General features: G+C 61.6%; 1 pseudogene; it reads left to right on the top strand.

Annotated features, from left to right (window-relative positions):
* Window positions 1-2,389: 2,389 nt before the first annotated feature.
* LOC129150587 (putative GTP-binding protein 6) lies at window positions 2,390-5,196 on the top strand (annotated as a pseudogene).
* The last annotated feature ends 1,277 nt before the right edge of the window (window positions 5,197-6,473 follow it).

Consider the following 6,473-nt stretch of genomic DNA (forward strand, 5'->3'; position numbering starts at 1 on the left):
GCCGTGGGGCGGCGGCCTGTAAGGGTTTGAGCGCGTTGTCATTACCGGCCCCTGCCCGACACCCCACTGGCCTGGACCTCCCTCCCTGTCTCATCTTTCCCAGGACTCCCCTCGCCCTGCCCGATGGCCCCAACCTGGGTGTACCCACCCGCATCCCACACCCCCCTTCCCACCCGCATCCCACACCCCCTTCCCACCCGCATCCCACACCCCTTTCCCACCCGCATCCCACACCCCCTTCCCACCCGCATCCCACACCCCCCTTCCCACCCGCATCCCACACCCCCTTCCCACCCGCATCCCACACCCCCTTCCCACCCGCATCCCACACCCCCTTCCCACCCGCATCCCACACCCCCTTCCCACCCGCATCCCACAGCCCCCTTCCCACCCGCATCCCACACCGCCCTTCCCACCCGCATCCTGGGAGGCTGAGGGGTGTGGACATCCCTGACTGCGGGCGGCTCCTGGTGCAGCCTGGGAACTGGGGTCCAGCCACATTGGACATGTACACCCAGGTGTTCCCCAGGCACCCCAGCCTGGCCATCACCTGTTCCTAGGGCTCCAGGCCAGCAGCCCAGAGGAGGGCCCTGGGGGTCGCTCTCTCTCCATTCACAGCCAGGCCCCAGCCCCCATGCCCACTGCGCACGCTCTGTACTGCGCCTCAGGGCCTTTGCACATGCTCTGTGCCCTGCCCTTGCCCCACAGGCCTCGTGTCGCCTACCTCAGCCTTTCCTCCCAGAGGCCTGCTTGGCCCCAGGTGCTTTGGTCTCTGGGACCTGCTCAGCATGGCACCAGCACACACAGGTGCTCAAGCAGCAGATGGGATGCTTTTAGGACCTGGGGTGGGAAGACGGGGTGGAAGGCTAAGGACGAGGGCCCACACGAAAGCGTGGACGTGCCCGTGGACAGCAGCACCGTTCTGAGTGGCCAAAGGCGGGAACACCCAAAGGTGCATCAGCAGGTGATGAACAAAGTACGTCTCCTTGTCTTAAAACGTCGCCGTAAACGAGAGCCGGACAAGAGCCGGGCCTTGTGGCTGCCCTTGTATGAAATGTCCACAAAGGCAGGTCCACAGATGCAGAAGCAGACTAGGGCTCCGGGGCGCCGGAGGGTGGGGAGCGACCGCCGATGGGCACGGGGTCCTTCGTGGGGTGACGAAGGTGGCCTGCAGTTCGGGGTAGTGGCTGCACCACCTGGTTACGATACGGGAACACGGAGTTGTGTGTTTTGAAACAGGCTCTATGGCGTGCGAGTGACACCTCGTTAGGGGTTATTAACAGGAGACGTGGGTCGGTGCCCGCCACGCCCCCGGTGCCCGCCACGCCCCCCGTGCCCGTCCCAGGCCTGTGGTTTCTCCAGTGGCGGCTCCTCTTGCACCGAATTCCCGGAGAGAGCTGTTCCGTTGCCAGAGCCTCATGGCCTTTCTCCACTGCACCTGCATCCATCCCGTGGCCGTGGCGCTGGCGTGGCTCACTCTCCTGTGCACATGCCTGAGCGACCTGCCCTCTGCCCGCTCTCGCCTGGGCTGCAGACGTCCTCCCTCCACTCACTCCAACACCCGATAGCCCTCTCTCAGAAAGCACTCCGAAGAGGAGCCCCTCCCACCACCCCACTGCCACCAGGTCCCAGCCACGGCCCCTCAGCGGGTCCCCACGTCTGCCCTCGTGCCCCCTGTCCATTTGCCCTGCAGCCACCAGAGTGGCCCCCCTCGTGCCCCCTGTCCATTTGCCCTGCAGCCACCAGAGTGGCCCCCCTCGTGCCCCCTGTCCATTTGCCCTGCAGCCACCAGAGTGGCCCCCCTCGTGCCCCCTGTCCATTCGCCCTGCAGCCACCAGAGTGGCCCTTAAAGCCTGAGGCCAGATCACGGGACCCCCCCACCCAGGCACTGGCTCCCATCCCAGAGAAAACAAAACATCTCGCACTGGGCACAGGGCCTCCCTGGCCCCCGAAGGTGGGTGTTTGAAACGAGAAGATTGATGAGCTTCTGGTTGGACTGATCAACAAGACAAGCAAGCAGAGACCCAGTGTTGGGGACATCAGGTCAGAGAGCTCACCTACTGCGCTCCAGCGCATCCGGAACCTGCAGAATACCACGCCCCCCGCCACCCGGGGGCTCTGTCAGGAATGCAAGGGCTAACCGTTCAAACCGTCAGGATAAGTCTTCAACAGAATACGGTAATTTCTGCAGGTGAAGAAAAGCAGCTTTGACACAAGGAGTGGGTTTAATAAGGTCAAAGCACACAACACGTGCAAAACAAGTCTATGTCCTTGTTACCAACGGGAACAATTGTAAAGTTGAACTTAGCAATTACGTATGCAATAGCACTAAAGATGGTGCCGTACGTGGGGTGAACAGAATACGTGCACCGGGAACTGTCGGGTGTAGATGGCGGTGAAAGGTCTGAGTGTGGGGGAGATGGGTCTGAGTTCACAGCTGGGAGGACTTCGTGTCGTCAAGATGTTTCAGAGCCTGTATGGACTCAGCTGTGCCCCTCGCCCGGGTGGCTGTATTTGGAGGTGATGAAGGATAAATCGGGCCATAAGGGTGCGGCCCGGATCCCGCAGGACGGTTAGAAGAGGAAGAGCTACCCAGCATCCTCCCTCCCTCCCAGGAAGAGAGGCCTCACCAGGAACCAGCCCGCCGGCCCCTTGATGTTGGACATCTGGCCTCCAGAATTGAGAAAAACCTTTCTGTGGTGATGGTCGCCTGCACAGACCGACGGCCCCACACTGGTCTGTAGATCCAGCGTGATCCCAATCAAAACCCCGGCTTTTTTGCAGACTTTTATGAGCTGATTCTAAAATTTATGCAAGGAAACTAGAAAAGCCAAAACAACTCTGAAGTAGAAAATAAGTATTGCAAAAGGGACTCACACTCCCTTTCAAGACTGACTTGAGCCCGGCTGGTGTGGCTCAGTGGTTGAGCATCGACCTATGAACCAGGAGCTCAGGGTTTGATTCTCGGTCAAGGGCCTGTACCTGGGTTGTAGGTTCGACCCCGGCCATCGGAGCATGTGCAGGAGGCAGCCAATCAATGTATTTCTCTCACATCAATATTTCTTTCTCTCCCTCTTCCCTCACTTCCACTCTGAAAATCAATGGAAAAAATATCCTTGGGTGAGGATTTAAAACCTTCCAACTAAAGATTCCTGGGGAACTGCTGCGGAGGGAGCCCTTGCTGCTGGCGGGGACCCAGCATGGGTGCCTGGTTCACCCCGAGGTCAAGGGGGCCCCGGGGAGCTGCCGCTCACGCGAGCCGAGTGGCAGGTGGCGGAGGTGAAGGCGCTGGTGCCCTCGCTGGACAACTGGTTGGTGGTGCAGATGATGGCGGTGCCGACCAAGATGCCCGACGGGAGGCTCATCTCGGCGGCACAGGCGCTCGGAGCAGCCGACAACATTAGAAGCTGGTTGGAAGCGACGGCTGTCTTCGTGAACGCGGAGGGTGCCTGTGCCCGCCACGAAAGGACCGGAGGCCGCCCGGCCGTGCAGGTGTTCGGCCGACTGCCACGCCCGGACCAAGGAGGCGCCGCTGCAGGGGGCCCTGGCCGAGCTCCCCCTCCTCAGGTCCAACGTGAAGGACGACCCTGCCCCCTGGACGGACGTGGAGGCAACTCTCGCTCCATCGTGGGGTCAGGAGGACCTTTCACGCAGGCGCAGCAACGTCTGACGAAAGAAAAGGAGATGAAAACCCACAGGCCCTGGAGGGACTCCGGCAGGAGGCAGCGCTGGGCACAGCGCACAGGCAGCGGGAGCTCCTGGTGGTTTCCGCCGCCGGGTAACGTCAACTGTGGGAAGACCACGCTGATCAAGGCTCTGACGGGTGACGGCGCCAGGCAGCCCCGGATCAGCTGTTCGCGAAGCCTTACGTCACGGCGCACGCGGGCGCCCTGCCGTCCCTCATGACCATCATCTACATGGACCATTGGCTTCCCGTCCCAGCTGCCCCACAGCCTCATGAGCCCTCCGCCACCCTGCAGGACAGGGCCCCCTGGGACGTGATCCTAAACGTGGGGGACGTGAGCCACCCGGAGGCGGGGCTGCGGAAGGCCAGCGTGCTCACTGCCCTGCGCGGCCTGGGGCCGCCTGCGCCGCTGCGGGACTCTGCTGGAGGCGCACCAGGTGGACCGGGTACCGCCCATCGGGGCTACGTGCCCTGGCCGTGTCTGCCCTCCGCGGGCTGGGCCTGGAGGAGCTGAAGGCTGAGCTGGAAGCGGCCGTGCTGAGTGCCACGGGAGGCGAGTGGTGACCCTCCGTGTGCAGCTGGCCGGGCCGCAGCTCAGGGAGGCCACGGTGCGGAATGTGCAGGTGGTCCCTGAGGCAGGCGTGGCCAATGTCACCGTCGTCAGCAAAACCGCCAATGGCAGGTTCCGGAAGCTCTTTCTAGAATGATCTGCGGACAGTCCTCCCAGCCAGAGACGATGCAGGTCCCGCCTCGGTGTTGTGGCCGGAGGTTGGTGGGCAGATGTCCGGGTTCTGACCCCGCCAGGTGGTGCATCGGGGTGGGTGCATCGTGGGGACCAGCCTCCCTCCTGACGGTTCGGCTACAGGACGCTCCCCCTCGTCCTCGTGTCTGTAAATCAGCCTTTGTCCGAAGGAAACCAGACAAGGGCCTTGTGACCAGAGCAGGAAGTCAGTTCTTGCAGCAAAACTGTGCAGCGTCAGCCACTCCAGGTGCCGAGAGCCCCCAGACCAAGGCCTGGACCCCAGACTCAGCTGCAGAACCGACTGCAGAACCTTCAGGTCCTGGATACTCATGTGCTTCTCAGAGACCAGCGAGGAGCTGAGCGCATGGCGAGGGCGATGCTCAGGGCAGGGAGGCTCTCCTTTCCTCACGCTGAAAGCAGGGATGTGATCTTCCCTTAGACCCGTGGTCGGCAAACTGCGGCTCACAAGCCACAGGCGGCTCTTTGGCCCCTTGAGTGTGGCTCTTCCACAAAATACCACAGCCTGGGCGAGTCTATTTTGAAGAAGTGGCGTTAGAAGAAGTTGAAGTTTAAAAATTTTGGCTCTCAGCCCTAACCGGTTTGGCTCAGTGGATAGAGTGTCGGCCTGCGGACTGAAGGGTCCCAGGTTTGATTCTGGTGGGGGGCATGTGCCTTGGTTGTGGGCGCGTCCCCAGGGGACGGGTGTGCGGGAGGCAGCTGATCGATGTTTCTCTCTCATCGATGTTTCTAACTCTCACTCTACCTTCCTCTCTGTAAAAAATCAATAAAATGTATTTTAAAAAAAATGTGGCTCTCAAAAGAAATTTCAATCGTTGTCCTGTTGATATTTGGCTCTGTTGACTAATGAGTTTGCCAACCACTGCCTTAGACTGTGCTCACCATCGCACGGCTGTTCCTCACATCGTCCCGATCATCCGCATCCCGGGATCATAACGAATAGCCTCGACCTCTCCTGACCAAAAAAAGGAAAAGGTTCCAAGAGCAAATAGGCAATCCAGTAAGAACGGGCCGAAGACGCGAGAGGTGCCGTCAGCACATCCCTGCTGCATCCGAAGGAGCTGACATCAGGCGTCGGGGAAACGCCTCTGCACCCCTGCGTGGCCCCAGTGCACCCCCAAACACTCACCTGCTCCGGAGCCACAGCACCGGGGTTGGCAGAGTGCCCAGCGGGACCCTCGTGGCTGCTGTCGCTGGGGAAGATAGGGTCTTGGGAAGCCAGGTGCACAGCAACACCATGGCTGTCACCCCACTGCCAGGCATCCCTCGAGCACCAACGCCCATCACAGGCAGAACTCGGAGGCAAACCCAACGCCCATCACGAAGAGCCAAGGAACAGCGTGTGGTTTGCTGCGGGCTCGCTCAGCCGCACGCAGGGACCTGGCTCACGGCACCGACAGGCACAGGACTTGTTGAAACGCGACGCCCGGGAGGGGAGCTCCGACCAACAGTTGGGGTGGGGTGGGGCCGGTCTGGGGGAGACACAGGTGACATCTGGGGTCTGGGAATGCTGCCGCCGGGCTTGGGAGTTACAAGTCCACGTTTATCAGAACTCGTTGTGTTGTTCAAGTCCGTGTTCTCCGTGTATGTGGTCTTTACATGAAAACCCCAGTGAGCTGATGACCAGCAGGCCGTGTGACGCAGACGAGGGTGCTTCCACACTGGGCGGCGAGCCCGGCGCCCTGCTCCGGCCAGCTGCCGCATCCCCGGCAGCCAGAGGTGTGGCCACGCCCACTGCCTGCACACAGGATAACCGAGGTGTCCTCTGGTCTGGTGGGCACTCCCAGCAGCGGCAAGGACGAGGTCCAGCGTGCCCGGCCTGCTGTCAGGAGCCACAGCCAGTGTGTGCTGAGGGCCAAGAACCGGCCGAGCCGCTCGGGCGGGATGACCATCCCTGCGGGATGCTGGCGGGGAGGCCGGCTCGGGGTGTCTGCAGGCTGTGCACCCATCTTTACTTCGAGGAGGGAAGAGGCAGGGACAGGCTGGAGGGTGATGGGGGACCCTGCTCACAGCTGCCCCAGTGTGGCC

The sequence above is a fragment of the Eptesicus fuscus genome, chromosome 2 (genome assembly GCF_027574615.1).
Source record: "Eptesicus fuscus isolate TK198812 chromosome 2, DD_ASM_mEF_20220401, whole genome shotgun sequence".
Taxonomy (NCBI): Eukaryota; Metazoa; Chordata; class Mammalia; order Chiroptera; family Vespertilionidae; genus Eptesicus; species Eptesicus fuscus.